Source organism: Struthio camelus, chromosome 6 (genome assembly GCF_040807025.1).
Source record: "Struthio camelus isolate bStrCam1 chromosome 6, bStrCam1.hap1, whole genome shotgun sequence".
NCBI lineage: Eukaryota > Metazoa > Chordata > Aves > Struthioniformes > Struthionidae > Struthio > Struthio camelus.
In genome coordinates, this window is record NC_090947.1 from 21993828 (window position 1) to 22011584 (window position 17757).

Here is a 17757-nt window from a genome sequence, read left to right on the forward strand (position 1 = left end):
CCCACCACTGCCCATAGGTAGTGGGCTTTTGTACTGTTGCTTGCAGTTTCTTCAGGATTCTTTATCTACTTACTCTTACTATTCAGAACTTTCCAAACCAGATCCACTGGCAATTCTTGTCTTCATTACCTACGTATATTTTATAATTAAAAAAAAAAGCACTGAATTTGATTTATTTTCTCTTCTTTCTCTTGCTTACTTCTATTAAGAACCTTATGGCTGGAATGGAAAGAACAAGAAAAAAGTGAATAAAGTTATAAACATTTTGGGACTACTTGAAAAAAAGAGTTCTTCCAAGTGGTTAGATTTTCCTATATTTACTATGAGAGTCTGTTGTCATCCAGAGAATTCCCATGCAGATTAGAAGAATAGCTGGTTGTTAAATGGTTGTAGAGAACAAATATTACCTGATAATAAATAAATAAATGGTGCACACTAGGTATCAGCAGTGGATAGGTGGCAAAAATGTTTGCTTATTTATTACTTTCATTTGCCTTGCCTCTGTTGGAGTCCCTTTGTGTTTGTGCTCTGTAAATATTCATCTATATTAATTTCTGGAGAGGGATGCATGCTGGAAGAATGCTAAATGAATATTTAGAATGTTATGTATCGTTGCTATGAATCTTTCTTAGAAAGTCATGTTTTCCTCTTTACCAAAAACAGTAAGTTAAACTCATAAATAATAATATGGGATTTGGTGAATAGATCCAAAATTAGTTCAGATTGGGCCAAAATGTTTTTCATATGAGAATGAAAGTCTCATTTTGATTTTGTTCACCTGGATCAGGTCACTGAGTATTTAAATATTTTATACAGCATGGGATAACATCAAAAGCAGAATTTAAGAATGTGTCAGTAGACAAGACACATTCCAAAGGCTGTTGAGACACAATGACTGAGATCCACTTGGGAGAAAATCGAGTGCGAGTTTATTTTATGGTTTTGTTTGAATGCTCTCAAATGTTTCAACAGAAACTATCTAGCATATTTCACACAAACTTATTATAGGTTTTGGTTTCCACAGGAAAGGTCTTCCAACTCCTTATCTGGGTATCTCTTAATCTTTACAAATATAACGGTTATATTTATTTACCCTCATAAAAGCTCCGTGGGTAGGAAAGTGCTATTATCCCCATTTTACAGCGAGAACTAAAAAGAGGTTCTGTGACTCATCAAAGGTCACATGCAGAACCTTTGGGAGAGCAGATCTTCTAAGTCCTAGGCCAGAGCTCTTAACTTTGGACTATCATTTCTTGGAAAGCAAGCACTCCATTTAGAGTTACAAATCCTCTGTGATCAATGCAGTGAATTCATTTCAAATCCCATAGATAACCTTACTATCTCATCAGGACAACTACATTTTCAAGGAACTTTTTATTTACAAATGGACAAATTGAGAATACTTTGCGGAAATGAATTGGCAAATACTGTGGTTTCAAACAATATGAATCCATCTGGAGAAAATATGTCCTCACTGGTGAACCATTCACTAACAGAATGATTTTCTTATATACACGCTTCAGACTTGCGGCAGAAAGACAGAAGCAACTATTTCTTATTCTGAAGACTGGCCTGCTGTGCACATGTGCTCGAATGGTTTAATTTATTTGTATTTCAGCATAATGGGAATTGTTTCTAGTTCCTAGAGCTCTTCTGTGTTTTGTACACACTTTGGAAAAGTAGAAGACCTTAAAACACTGTAAATACTTTCAATTTTACAGCATCTTTTCTCTGATGATCTCAAACACCCCTTTAGACATTAAGATTGTTTAGAAAATTTGCAGTATAGAAAGTAGAAGAATTACTTGATTTTGTTTGGTTTCATCTGTCACTACTTCTTGGCTGATTTAGTTCCTACTGTAACAAGGAAATATAACAGTTTCTAACAAGAAGCACTAAAAAGTGCTATAGTAATTGTCCTTACTCAGGCTTTACCAGAAAGACTCAGCAATTCATTTGGAAGCCCAGAGTCTCGTTCTGCCAAGATTCTGCTTTTTTTCTGTGGTAGGTTTACTGAAAATCGTTTCTAAAGGAACTAATTCAAAGCAGGAAAACTTTTCCTCCTAGATCATTGTGTTCTTTTTTTGTTGTACTTAGCCAAATGAAAACTATTCTAACTAACTGCAGCTTTCTTCAGTGTCTATCAACATATTGCCAAATGCTGAAGTTATCTGAGAGTGTGACCGACCTTTGAGTACAAGAATCTGGTAGTACAAACAGCAGTCATGTATGTTTTTCAAAGCTCTGTGTTTTGTGAAGGACAGGTCAGATTACTGGGTGACATATTTTCTTGTCTAATGTTTTGCTGAATTATAAAGAAATGAAGTAAATTATTCTAGAAACCATAGGCCCTCTGTCTGGACTGTAGTATCTGTTGCTTCCAGCAGGAGAAGCTCCATCAATCCTGAGGTCAGAGCCTGATCAGACAGCACTGAGAAGAACTCAAGGGAAAATAGGAATCTTCTTTGTCTGTCCTGTTATCCCAGAACTGTTTGCCAGTTGCACAAAGCATGATTCTTGTTTTCTTTTCTCCCCTGTCTCTAAGGCTCACTGAAGGGTAAGTGTACACTCAGGTAATGAGAGATATTTGTCAAAGCTAGTTTAGTTATCTCAGAATGTGAAGCCTCCTCTTTCTAACTGAAAGTATCTTCACGCATTTGAAATGAAATAACACAGTAAGTTTGAGGAGCCAATGTGACTGAAGCCACCCAAGTTTAGGAGGCAGCCTAACCTAGTACTGAGGTTTAGACAGAATGACCTTGCAGTCACCTGACCTACACTACTGAGAAGAGCAAGGAAGAGTCTGGGCAATCAGAAATAATTAGTCAAATATTTTTGCACTGGAAAAAGGAACATCATTAACATGGACATTTTCTGTGGGGAAATGATGCTTTGGGTAAAACTTTCTGCCAGGAAAAGTAAAGCAAACCATATATTGTTAGATCAGCAATAGCAGCCACTTTTGCCTGAGTCCTTGCTGTGGAGTGGCATGAGGCACAAGTCCCAACAGCCAGGTGGCTCCCCAGTGGATAACCCAGGCCTATACAGGGGACTGTATATATGTTTATTTCCCAGTCCTCCACAATGGGACCTGTCTCTCTGCTCAACTGTATATCCCATGACGTATCATGCTGTCTCCCTGTAGTTAGTGACTCACCGTTAATAGGATGCTCCACAATTGCATTGTGGTCTATGATCTGAAGCACAGGCTTGCTAGAGAAAGTGAGCCATGGAAGATCAGACTTTTTACTCAGGACACTGCAGATGGATGCGGAGATTAGTTTTGATTCAAATGTTAAAGTTTTGACCTTTTCAGGTGGCTGTTTTAAAAAAAAATTTTGTTTTGCCAAAAATTTCGTATTTTAACTATTAGTCTCTGTTCAGAAAAACCTATATCGGACCATCTTACCACGTGGAGATTTCCTATTTGATCAGCTCAGGTTAGGGATAGAAAAGGAAAGAAAACATAATTTTAAAAAAACACCTTCTTCCTCCTCTGAAAAAAAGAACGTTATATTCTTTGGGAGCCCGTAGCCTCTGTTTCTCTGAAGTACCTGCTAACCTCCTTTCTTCCCTATTCTCCTTTCTCACCGGTACACTCAAGCCTCTGATTTACAGACTGAGTTTAAGAGATTCCAACAGGAAACCAACAGAAGTCTCAGCTCATTTTCTTTCTGAACTTTCATTTCTGCCTCAGCAACCTCAGTCGCTTGATCACATGCAGCTCTCATACTTAGCTCTGAACCTAAGTAGCAAAGCGGGGGAGGGAGGAAGGTTGGATTTTATATTTTTCCACTAAGATTTTTATTTTTCACAGTAAGTGGCTAATTTAATGTTTTCAGTAAAATCCAAGTTGCCTGAGAGAATAATAAAAATAAAGTCTTTTCTATGCACAAGTGCCAGTCAGTTAGCTATAGTGTCATCTTTCCCATGCTGCTCAACTAGTGATTTTTGACCTTGGTGTGAATGGTTCATTCACTCAAGTGATGAGAGTTAATTTAGTCTTCTTAATAGCCCAGACCTCAACCTTTTCAGAGCTGTGATTGTTTCAGTGATGCCAAATTATATGCAGTCACTGAATAATACGAGCAGTGATACGTCCAAAGACACAGCGGTGGAGTCCACTGAAATCGTTCCCTTCATATTGGTATGGATTATAAGCTATAAATCCAGTCAGTGGATTGTGCAAGATGGAGGTCTTTCATAGCGTAACTCAAGCTCAGAGACTGGAAGTAGGATATAGGTTGTTTTTTCCTACAGGGCACTGGAATGCAGTCATCTGGTCTGCACAGGTTTCAGTGGTCCCTGCATCTTACTTTCTGCTGGGAAGAAGGTTTGGCAAGACAGACCTTCAGAGGCAACAAGACAAAGCCTGTGATGTAAGTAACGTTTTTGTAATGTTTTTTCTATAAATCACCTCTCCATAACGTTAGAGAAAATACTATTTCAGTTAGGTAGAATGCTGGCTGACGTGTTTAGAAGAACCTGTGTACAACTTTCCAGCAAGAAATCACAGAAGCTGTGGCAGCGTGGGAGGATAAACCACAAAATCAGTGGTTATTTGACTGTCTAGCCCAAGTGCTTTGACAGTCATTGAGATTTGATGAGAATTCCTTTGAGAGTCTGGAATAATGATTTGAGATTGCCTGAAAGAAAAAAAAAGTGGTAATTTTTAGAGAAGTCATAAGTCTTAGGGCAAAAGTCAAGTATGTGGCATCACAGTGGTTTACAATATTCAAATGCAGAATCTTACGATCTCTCGAAAACATTACTCTGCTTGCCACAGTATCAGTCTACTAGGGATGTTAGTTTAAAATCCTGCTGCACCAATGCAAACTTTCTTCTGTTGGCTTAGACGGGATTCTGCACGAATCTGCTTTGCAGATTCAGGGCCTTAATATGTTTGGGAGTTCCTTTCTGAAAGACACATTTTGCAACCATTTCAAAAAGTAGACAGATTTGTGCTTATTGCTGGTTTAGTAGGAAGTGGACTTTAGAAGTACTATTTTAGAACTAAAAAAATTTTACCATTAAAGTTCAAGAGATTCACTTTTTAAAGTGTTTGGATGCCTTTTGATAAAGCTAATCCATACTGACTGCCTGTGGCTTCCAGGGCCATGAAAGCAGGTACTCTGTAACACCTTTTCACTGTCACCATTCCCATCAGGATGGGGAATTACACAGCAGTCTGATGGAAGAGACTGTACAGGAGTCCATTGGAAAGTCAAATTAACCTGCTTTTTCTGGTCCTCTGACACAGAGCAGACATTATGTCCAAGAGAACCAAATAGTTTTTTTTCTGTAAACATCACTTGTGTTGTGACTATTTTGCAAACTATATTCACTTTAAACACTGAGTAACCTTATCATACTTCTGAGGATGCAGTACAAATGTAGCTTCAGACAACTGCTTATCTGTTCTGAAATGAAATTAGGCACTAGCTAAAAAGGATATTTTTAGTATTGGAGAATCAAATTAAAATTGTAAGACAACAACACCATTATTAGTTTTCAAAAGTTATTTGCTTTGATTAAAAGCACCAATAAATGTGTCTTGGTTCTATAACTGCTCCATTTAGCACTTGACATATAATAGTGTTTTTTTTTCCCCCACAGTGTAATATCTCCATTGAAATATAATTATTTTGCAGATTGCTCAACTGAATGCCCTTATAAACATGCTGTTAGGGGACTCACCCCTGGTGATCATCAGAACATCATGACAATATGCACAATTGATGTACATGCGAGGGATGTTGTAGCCACGCTTATAGCACAGAAGGTAATTTGTTGCAGAGCAATTACACTAATGCATTTTTAAAAGCATAAAATAAAGACTAATTTAATTTGTTGAAAAGATATTCTGGTAACTTATGTATGGCAATGACAGAATATTTTGATTCAATCCATTTTAGTCCTTTTATATTTTTTGCTTTAGAGTTGGATAATTACGTTTACCAGTTAAAGAATTACCATTTTAAAATATATAGCTATTTTGTCCAAATGTTTAAAGACATCTGTTTAAAAAGTATGCTGTAATGTGACAGCAGGTTTCTCATTAATTTACCTCCAATTACTGATCTGTTCACAATTAATATAAAAACTCACATTTATTACAGGTAACTTGAAAGTTTAATATGTACAAAATATAAAACAGTAATTGTGTTACGTTTCCAGGCAGCACTTTTTTTTTTTTTTCCCCTTCATGTGTGGGTTTTATTTCCCTATCAATTTCTGAGGTGGAGTCTTTACTGCTAACTCTTTCCATGCCTGACTTCAGCACTGCCGGGTCTATTTCTAGCAATTTGCTATTCCATCTCCAGACCATGCCCACTCAGACAGGCGGGAGGAGGCCAGAGACACCATGCAGTGCCTGCTTTCTTATGCATGGTTAGGCAGGTGAGAGATAGCTGTCCTATCTTCTCCTCTTCCTGCCTGCAACTAGCTGCAGACAAGGGGTGGCTGTGCCATCCAGAGGAGGGACAAAGCCTCCGGCTTGAGTGGGTGGCTTTGTTTCAGAATTTGACACCTAGAACTTTTCAATTTCTACATGAGAAATAGCAAGGGAGAAGAGGAGAACTGTGTGGATATGAACGTGTGCACGTATAGTGTATATCCGTTCATCCGTCCTTTATCGCCTGTCATCCTTCTACATATTGCATTTTAACGACATGTTTGCTCTTGGTGAAATTCACCCTTTGGCAACACATTGCTGCCAAGACCAAGGATTGCACCTCTCCTCCCCCAAAACATTTCCAGCCCCCCTCCCATCCCTATGCTGTTAAGAATTTCAGAATTCTTTTGGTAGCTTTGAGAACAAGAAGAGGTGATGCTTGTTAATAGCCTATTTTTGGGATGATAATGTTTTGCTCTATTATAAATGATAGATAATTTTGCTGCAGGCCAGACCATCAGTATTGAGGTTTCTCAGAAATGTAGTCTTTACAGAAATAGCCTAAGTAAAGAAGGCAGGATATAGTTCATAATAAACTCAGGAAAGTAAAAATCATTTTAATAAAAAGAATGAAGTAGAAAAAAGGCACTGTGAGTTATCTTAGTGTGCCATGAAAGCTCCTCGTCCAGGACAATGGTCTTTCAGCCTTGTTAACTGGTATTCTGCAAAACTGTGTAAAAAAACCTCTTACAGTTGCTGAACAAAATCCATTCTACTGAGCATAATCACTTTGTTGTGGTATGATGCATAATAGCAGTTGCATCGAAAATTTGCAGCAATTTAAAATATTCTTTTCACTGAAATTGTTTATCCACATTGCCAAAGCCTTTAAGGAAGTACTGATGTTTTTCATATTGTCAGGAGCAGCTGTTTCTATCTGCTGTGGCTGTGTAACCAGTAACTAGGCAGATGGCACACAGTGGCTGAGGTGTGTCTGTTGTATACAGGACTAACTTTTCTGGCTTATAGGAAGCACAGCTGCCGTGCTATTATGATGATGATGATCCTTATGTATTTCAGACGTTGGAGGCCTTATACAGAGCTGCATGCTTTGAAGGGGTGATTAGGGTCTTTAGTACATTGAATAAGCACTTAAATAATCAAACTGACAAGCTGTGTGAAAATATGGAATTCCTATTAATTAGAATTTTGGGTAGGGATCAGGGCAGGAGGGGGCTCTGTAAGAACCAGGCAAAATTATTTGCCACAGATACAACCATCTCCGTATATTCTAGTATGTAAATGCCAGTAAAGAGTACTTCAAAAACTAGGAGATATAAATGGGTTTATGAACGAATAAATGTGTTTCACGTCATTACCTTTGGTCTGTTATGTAAAGAACATGCTGAAGAAAATACTGGACAGTTAAAACTATAAATGACCTCAGATTTTTGTCTCAGTTGGCAAAAGTCAGGGAAGGTTAGTCCATAGAATATGGAACACAGAAACCGTTCCTTCCTCACATCTCATTGGTGGTATTAAAATATTAATCTCTCTTTTTTTTTTTCTCCTGAATAACTGCTGTCCTCAACTTTTGTGTGTACTGGGATAGAGCATAGGAGAGCTAGAGGGGGTAATAAGGTGTGGTTGGGGCCTAAGGAAGCAATGAAACGCTGACCAGATGCTGCATTTCCTGTTGATTTGAGGCGTTAGTTCATTAGACCACTAATCAAAACCATGTGCTCTGTTAACAAACCATTTCATCCCCTGGGTGCTGGAGCACACACATGCTGTTCCCGACTAATTAGGACCTGCTCCAAGTCAATGAAAAGTCTCTTGTTCACTTCCGTAGGTGGTGGAAGAGCTTATCTGAGAATGGGTGTCCTTGTTATTGTTTGTGTCTTCGCATAGTTTAGTTTTCTAATCTTTGAAAATTATTTTTGCCAGAAACAGGAGATTAAATTAATGTATTCTGTTATCAACTCTGAAAGTTTACCTTTCAAAAAGCACTGTCATCTTGTTACAGAGTTTAAAAAAAAAAAAAAATCTTAGCTGGGAGATCAGTTCAGGTTGCGCAGGTGTCTGTTTCAGAAGTGTCACTACTAGCCTTTGCTGGCTAGACTAGGAGGTCAAGGTACTGAGCAGACATGGAGATTAATTCATCACCTTAGCCCTAAGTTAAAACTTGAAATTAATTAATATGAGTGGGCAGTGCGGCACCAATAGTGCTTATGTTGCACCACTGTGTGTATACCAAAAATGTCTGTCTCCAAAGATAACAAAAAGGCTTGTTCTCCCTGGCAGTAGAAAGCATCTAATGAAATCATATTCTGCAATACTTTCGCAATAGTTAGAACCTTAGAAGCATGAGCAACAGTAACATGAAATTAGAATTACTATTGTAAAACACATTCTTTTCTTCATTACCTATAAGAAATTTCTGGTGAGCTTGGATAGGAAACTGTGGTAGTAATTTCTTCTTTTTCTTTTCTTTTTTTCTAATGGTAGGCCTTTTGCTCAATGGAGGAGACAATTTAATGCAATGCTATAGTCTCCATATGTCATGTCATAATTTTAGAAATAGTTATAGGAACAAGTGCACATGATAAAAACAGCTGGTAAGAAAAGACAGGAAAGTTTGGTCACTTAGATTTCATTGAATAGGAAAAGAGGGATATGATCAATTATATCTTAGTAAAGCTCTGGGATCAATGTGCCAGAGAGGTGTGCAAGAACAAACAAAGGATGATGACTCATGGAGCAGGAGGCAGAAAGATAGCATGTCTTGATCAGGAAAGGACAAAGGAAATAGCCTGATTCCTCAGAAGGCAACAGAGGCAGACCTGCAAGTAAAGTATAAGGTGAGCAGTTTACAGAGCAATAACAAGAAGTACTGCAGGGTTAGAGGATCGTGTGGAGATGGTCACAGAAGAAAGCCAAAGTACGGCAGTGCTAAGGGAAAAGGTTTTCAGAAGTCACAGATATCGGAAAGCTCATGGAAGACGATCACAAAGGTGAAGAAGATGAAGATCAAGGGCGGAGAAGACGACTAATGAGCCTGGGAGATTCAGAGCAAGCAAGGAGACCCAGTGGTTCCTGCTAACATGGGAGATGAAAGAACGTAGGCTGATAAATAGGAGAAGGGATTTCTTCAAGCGGGTGAACAATATCAGTAGGAAGTGAAGAAATCTGCCCTGATTGAGGCAGGACAAAAAGTTGTGGGGCAAAATAATGGTTTTAGAAACAGAGAAATAGAGTTATTCCATTTGAATTGAGAATTTTTCAAGAGCATTTACGTGTGGTAAGAAAAGGGGAGAAGGTTCTCCTGTCTTATATTTGGAAGGAATGCTGGCACATGCCACTCCAGGGTAAGTTGGCTTTGCAGTTGGGGAGTGGGGAGATAATGGATTGGAACAGATGGAATTATGGAAATGTCTAATGAAAGAGGGTATATGCACAGTGGAATTTTCTGATGGAGCATCAAAATGACATTGTTCTTGCCAAGCCCCATTTTTGCTCTCCTTTCACTAACTTTGTTTTTTATTTAGTAATCACAACTGAATACAGGGTTAAATTACATTTGAAACACTTCTATTTTACATATGTGAAATATTTTTAAATTCTTTTCATGATATTGAATACTCTTTTGTGAATATTGAAAGTAAATTACTTGGGTCAACTTCAAGGTGCCAAAATACTGAGGAAAATTACCAGCATGAGGTGACATCTGTCTAAGGCTTTGATCTGTAGTCTTCCGTGTGCTATTTAAAAAGGTGAGGCCACTTGTGCTCTAACTAAAGTGGAAACATCAAAAGTCTGATAAAACTCTAATTTAGCTGGCAGCAGACATTTCTTGTCTTTTGACTTGAGATGCTCTGCCATTCTGTCAGCATAAAAAAAGATTTTACCTTTGCATTAATTTTTCTGGATCATCTGACTTTTCCTAAAAATTATTATCAATTTTAATTACTGAAGGAAACATGATTCAGAACATACTCTCACCTATCTTGAAGCTAGTCCTTTTAAGCAGATCGAAACAAGTAGGCCTAATTTTTGATGGCTCTGCCTCTATGTGTCCACTTTATCGAGTGGTATGAAGCAGCAACCTCCCATTGAAGTGGAAGGCAGGGAGAAGGGAGAAGATATTTGTAAAGGATCTCAGGTCTCCAGATGGATGCAGAGCCTCAGGGCAAAAGTATCTATCTCCCTCTCAGAGATAACAGTAAAGGAACTTTTTTTTGTCTTCTCTTTTTGGAGAGGTGATATGCCAAATAGTTAGGTACATTTTGCTCAGATATTTCTCTACTGTTAATCAGTAACTCCTCAGACAAGCTCTCCTTTTATTGCTATTTCCGTTTCTCTTGTTTTGTGGATGTAGGCAGACAACAGTCAAGTTCACTCACACCTGATTGAACCAAGCCCTTGTATAGTTTCTGCACTTACTTTGGGAGTTCAGAATGTTTAAAAGGAAGCAAGATTTCAATATTTAGTCTTAAGTTGATGTAAATAGGAACCATGCTGAAACAAGGATGCTTAAGTTCTTGCCTCAAATCCTTATTTTTTAATGAATTATGGGGTTTTTTTTCCATCTGTGATCATCTGAAAGAAAAACTTGAAAGAAGAACTTGAAACGACGTGACAGCTTTAAAGTAGTAAAGAATACTTGCAGTACGTGTTTTCACATATGAATCTACGTGTAGCTTTAATTCACTCTCTGCTTTGTTCTGTTTGTAGTGAAGATGGGAGATGTCTGCATTATGTGCTAGTGCTTACCAATTCAGGAGGAAAAACTTCATTTTGGTGAAGTTTTCTCCAAGGCAATGTGAAAGAAAATGGAAGATCAAAACAGAAACAGACATGATAGTAATTAGTGCATCCTTAAGAGCTGAGTGTTGTGAAGTGTTTAGCGTTCTGGCTTCAGTCTAGCAAAATGTGTTAGCAAACGCTCAGTCTTACACACCTACGAATTTAGGGGGGAAAAAAACCAACCGAAAAGTAAAAATACAAACTCAACCAGAGTAATTGATCATTTCTTGGAAAAGAATGTCTGTTTCGGCAGAGTGGCCGCTCTGCTCTCTTTGGGTTCAGACTGCCAGATAGTGTAGGTTCTTCCTCAGGAAGTCTTCGTATTTCCTACTGGGCCAGATGAGTGAGAAGATCATAGGCCTCAATCACTCACCCTTCTCTAATGATGCTGTCTTTTGGTAGTTATTTCTACTCTGATTTTTATTTTATTTTTTTCCTCCTATGGGTGGAACTTAAAGACACACAGTTAGATTAAGTGCTAGACTTCCCTAAGAATGTATACTATGCCTGGAGTTTCTTGCTATTTTGGCAGAGGTCATATTTTTCAAATGAGCAAAATAGTGTTTTGCAGAAACCTCTGAAATGTTAACTTCCTAGAATAATTCAAAAAAAATGAACTGTGTATCAGTTCTTTCACTGCTTACTACTGGTACGTTGCCAATGGTAGCTGTTTCTTGTTCCAAATTTACTGTGTAAACTATAGGAGAGAGGAGGCTGCAGCAGATAAATGATTTGGAGTCATGGTGACTGAAATGTCTCAATAGTTTTTGTCCTTTCTTGCTTTATTTCTCAGACTAAGCAACCAGCAGAGTGAGACAGGAGCACACAGAACCTGTATGCTGTATAGGTAGGAATGTTTGCTGTTCTCTCTTTTCTCCTGATTTTATTTTTGCAATTTAAAAGCTTATGTGAAGCAAATGAGTGTAGTTTTCAGGAGATATGCACGACTGATATCCTCAGACAGTGAAGTCATAAAATCAGGCTGGTGCAGTGCACTGTCCTCCATAAACTTGTCTTTTAAGATAAAAGAATAGTATTCCACACTCATTAAAGAGACTTTCTCCACTTCCAAGTTGCACTATGCTCTAATATTTTGTTACCAGTAAGAGGTAAGATGACCACAATAGGCAGATGTTTCCTTTCTTCAAATCCACTGTTTGATGTACCGGACACCGTTACAATCTAGTAAGTCAGTTAAATTTTTTGACTTTTTAAGTCAGTAGGCTGGCCCCACAAATAATCATGCATCTGAGTATCTTGAAGTTAGTAGTCAGCAGGAAACAAGGAAGAAAATGTATGGGCAGAGTAACTCGTAAGTATATGAGTATATGATGTTTCAAGGTCTGGGCATTAACTAGCATTCCTTCATTTTCATACATCACCTGAAGAAAGAAAAACTTTATTCTACAACAGAAAAAAAAGCTGTGTCCAGTTAATCTGAGGGGCAACATATGGCTGGGATCATTACTAGTAAAAGTTTTGACTTGACCATCACAGACTTTCAAAAGGCAGCCTGGGCTGGTAGAGGCAGAATGTTCCCACTGGTGGTTATGGTCCCATCTTTGCGAGTAGTTGCATTATAATTAGATTAGCAGTAGCAGGGTCACTAATAGGAGACCATGGACTTGAGATCAAGGCAATTACAAATACCTAAGAGAGTTAACAATGTAGGTGTTCAGGTAACAATGTAGGTAGTCCAGCTGTTCCGTAAAACTAACTTTCCTCCCTCAGTGTAGTTCAATGTTTTTGGTATTTCTGGAAACAAATGGCCAAGGACCTGATTTTCAGCCATTCTGAGTGAAGAGAGTGCAAAGTAACGTATTTGATTAAGGTTGTACAAAAACCTGACATCCTGCTAGCAATTAGTGAAGTGATTAAAAAAAGGTGGCAGTATTGCAACCTGTGACTATCTAGCAATGAAATGTTACTGCTTTCTGAAAGACCAAGCACAAAGGAATTTTCATGACACTTTCACTTCTGATATTTTCAAAAATGAATTATTTTTGACAGCCTTACTTTCTGTAGCAGCAACATTATTTAGCAATCTAGCAGTAAGTCCAGAATGCAGTGAGAGCTAGTGCCACAAAGAAACACCTGGAGAAACCTTTTCTTCTGGAGCATATCTGGCTAGCATATGTATAGGATCCCTGGTTTATGCCACTGATTTTTGTCCCATATTTACCTATACGAGCAGACAGGAGTGAAAAGGAAGAGTCTGTTCCATTCTCTAGTGAAGAGAGAGAGAAATTATTTTGCTTAGGTCAGTAATAGAATTATATCCTATGTACCTGAGGTTTTATGTCAGTTTAGAATAGGTGCTCTATACAATGCAGAACTTTCATTTCATTCAACTTTCCCTCTGTTTTTTCAACTAACAGAGAATAAAACTCGGAATAAACCTGACTTTGCTTTTTTTTTTTTTCCCCCAAATTGCTGTTAGTTTGGGGATGAATGCTAGAAGCCACGTTTCAAAAAAGCAACACATCCTTCCTCTTTCAAATGGATATATGTTCGTGGGGCCTATGGCAAAAGCTCTAGGCTTGGAAAGTTTGAGCTAGTACTCCATAGACACTTGCTGTAAACAGCAAAGGTAAGGAGAAAGATGCTGTCTGTGATCCGAAAAGAAAGAAGGTATCACCTCCATGCACTAATCTGTTATCTGAACAGAGAGGCTGTCATCATCACTGTGCTTAAGTCAATAGAGCTAGATTCCTTTTTCTGCTGAGGATCTGCCCCTCAATATTAAAAATGTTAAACATTTTTCTTGTGGTTTCGTCCATTCCATTGCCATGATGGCAATTGTAACACTTTCACATTTCTTAATGAACAAGAACTTGTCATAAACAAAAGGTTAACTGAATTTTGTAGTGATGGAGGAGTCATGGAATAGTTACCAAAGCAGTAGTCTGAAAGGAAAGGAAATGCTGATTCAGAACAGACTATAGGTCAGACCAAAGGACACTTTTCTGTCTGCAGTGTCCTGGAGCTGAATATTTAGAGAAAGTTTGAAAATTTGCATACAGGATAGCACTTGTTCAGTTGTGGAAAACTTTGTCATCGGTCACTGATGATAACTGTGGAATCCCTCCCCAGCATCCCAAAGGCATACAGTTTATATCGCGAAGCATGGAAATTGATATTGCATGTGTGTTTATGACCTAGCTAGTGCTGCTGCAAATGTAGCGTGCAGTCACAGAATGGGCTCCTGAGGATCTTTGGAGGTAAGTAGACAGTGCTAGGAAATGAAGTTATGTCTGTTGGATATAATATATTGAAATACACTAAACAAGTGGGACAGATCACAGGAGAGCACCATGATACATGCAGTAGGTAGAAACTAAAGGGCACAAGAGTGATATCTCATATAAACACAAATGGTTCTGACACCAAAATACTGGTTAAATTAATCACTGGCCCTGCCTAGCAGTGATCACATTCTTTGTTTTGAATTAAAATCAGACTGAATTACATAAAGTGGATTGTTAAAGAGAGGGGAAGTGTGGTGTTGTATACAGTCCTCCCCTTGCCTGCTGATTTTTCTTTACATAATTAATTCAGGAATAGTCTGATTAACTAATTGTATACTCTTAATTTATATATCCACTATTGCTGATGAGATTATGTATGTTGTATTACTGTAAGAAAGAAGTTGTATCACTTCTGAATGTAATGCAATGCAATAATTCATGTCCTTGTTTTACTGGGCTTTTGATATAAGTCATTAAACCATTCGAATTGCTTTGAGAGATGATGATTTACCTTGTCCTATGAATTGTTTTGATTTAAAACCTTCTTGAACAAAATTAAATGACCATCTTGCTGGACTATTTTGTGTATTTCTTTCCCCAGGAGACCCCAAAAGAAGCTGTCTTAAGTTGTGATATATGAGGTTTCACATGTATTAAATGAAAATGCAGCTGTGGTTTGAACAGAGAGCATGTAGTCAGAGATGAAAATAAGAGTGAGTAATTTTGTGTTGAAGCAAAGCTTGTAGTGCCTAAGAGTATACGAGAAGCATAAGACACCCGTAAATGAAGTGAAATGGAGGCAGCAAGACCATTCTTCCGTACTGGCCTCTGAAGACAAGAAAAATATGGACATACTGGAGCAAGTCCAGTGAAGGGCTGCAAACATGGTTAAGGAGCTGGAGCACCTGACAAGCAAGGAGAGGCTGAGAGAGCTGGGACTGTTTAGCCTCGAAAAAAGAAGGCTCAAGGGGATCTTATCACTGTGTGTAAATACCTGATGGGAGGGAGTAAAGAAGATAGAGCCAGACTCTTCTGAGTGGTACCCACTGACAGGATGGGAGGCAGTGTGCACAAACTGAAATACAGGAAATTCCACTTAAATGTAAGAAAAAAATGACGATGGTCAAACACTTGACCAAGTTGCCCAGGGAGAGTGAAGAGTGGCCATCCTTGGAGATACTGAAAACTCAGCTGGGGGCACAGAGTCCTGAGCAACCTGTGGTAGTTGATCTGCTTTAAGCAAAGGAGTTGAACTAGGTGATCTTCAGAGGTCCCTTCCAGCCTCAACTGTTCTGCGAGTCTGTGCTCCTGTCTGATGTGTGAAGTTACGTGAAGCCTGATACACAGCGTGGTATCTTGCTCTTCATGAAGGCATTAGGCATCGTGTATGCTTCTGTGAATCTCTGGGGGATAGCTGGCTCCTAAAGGCAAGTTACTTTACAGGTTCTTTATAGGAGACCATGTTTCCAAAATAAATGCCTTAAATGGCATGACAGAGCCCCTTTTTGCAGGAAAATGCTGAAACCCTACGCTGCTCTAGGAAATGGTATGTTGCTATATTCATTGTGAATACAGAAGAATCATTTTCTCTTGCCAACCAGAGAAGATACAATGTGCCAATGCAGTTTTTCTGCCAGCGGGGTTAGTCATCCTTCTAACATATGTAGCAACAAAGGTACCTATAAAGTTTTCTGAAATTTTTGTGCTGAAGAGTGAATCAAAATTAACTATGTTTAGAATACTCCACAAAAATCTATCTTGGTATTCTGGGCCCTCATCACAGCAGCTGGCTCTTTCTCTTTTTCACTGTCACTAGTCAGTCTGAAATATCTACAAAGATTTATGCCAAACCAGAGTATGGGGATATTTTTATGAATTCAGTTGCATTTCTGTGGAGGCGCTTTCTGTTGTGGCAGTTTAAGTTGAGACACTGCAGGATGATACTTGGCACAAGGAATAAAGGTACATGAGAAATAAAATGATTTTTCAGGCTTGTTTTGTGTCATCCTATGGCACAGTAACCTTTTTCTGCCTTTTAGGTGAAACCAATGGATTGAAAACGACAGTGGGGATTTTCATAGCATTAAATCCAGAAAAAGAGAACTTCCAGAAAATACTAAAGCCCTCTTTTGGTAAGTATAAAAATCTTTTTTACCTCTGTCTGAATTGTAGCATTAAGTCTTTAAATAAAGCTTTGACTAATAAAAAATGGTCAAAGGTTAGAGCAGAAGATCGAGAAACTGACATGAGGGCAGTTAGATAAAAAGTCTTCAAGACAAATAAGACTATAAGATCTAATGGTGTATTTCACTGTAAGACAGAAATTACTGAAGACAGAGACAATGCTAACAGTATTAAGAATTTGAGCTTTGTGAAATTGTATCAGGAAGGCAAAATATTTTCTTTACTTTCAACTTAGGGAAAACAAACCTGGGAATTTTATTCTTCCCCTTGAGTATCTCACATATTTAGAGTGTGGAATAAATATAAATGGTATTATGTAAAAGATGGCATATAGTGTTAAAGCATTGCTGTTTTATTAAAGGATTCTTGCCTGAACATTCCAAGAGAGATTTACCACAAATTTTCTAGTCTGTATATGCTAAATACTGATTTTAATGTATTTTTCTCTTTTTATTTGTTGTATCATTATTCTAGAAGAGTGCACAGGCCTTCTTTTTGAAAATGGCCTTAGTATAAAATCAGTCTTTTGTGCTTATCAAATTCTGAGACATTTATGGTCTTTTAATCTAAAACCAGAAAACGTTTATTGACCTATGACATACTATTGGAGTTTCCTTAATCTTGTCTTTTTTATTGCTATTATTAACAAGTTTTCCTGTACATTTCAATGTCTAAAAATGTCCAAACCCAAATATTACTCTAAAACATACCTATTGTTCATAAAGTCCTTGTTAAAAAATATGATATTGTCATTAAGCCACTGGTACGGCTTTTAATTGATTAATGGATTAGACAGAAATTCTCATAAACAGCAACACAACAAAGGGGTGGTAGCAGCCGAATTGTCTCGTGTGTTCATGTTTTCTATCCACCCTACAGAGCTCATACAAAGGTGATTCAAGACTTCTAGCCTGCATGTGAAATAACACTGACCTCAGAAGACTTGCAAATTCGAGGAGACTTGTGTGAAAGTTTATCTGTCTCTATAAATTGTATTGTATCTAAATGGGTGCTAGAGGAAAATTTTAAACTTTCTGGTAATGCTACTGTTAGGCAAGCCTACTAAAGAATTTGGGGGGCAGGGCAGTATCCATTAGAAATGGACTATAGAGGTTTCCCAACATA

At 38.0% G+C, this 17757-nt stretch overlaps 1 long non-coding RNA gene across 1 annotated transcript; it reads left to right on the forward strand.

The window, feature by feature from the left end:
* Positions 1-1869: 1869 nt before the first annotated feature.
* On the forward strand, positions 1870-15332 carry LOC138067712 (uncharacterized). Its single transcript, XR_011142092.1, has 5 exons — positions 1870-2557; positions 4261-4379; positions 5652-5782; positions 11994-12047; positions 15050-15332. It is a non-coding gene; the product is annotated as an uncharacterized lncRNA (long non-coding RNA).
* The last annotated feature ends 2425 nt before the right edge of the window (positions 15333-17757 follow it).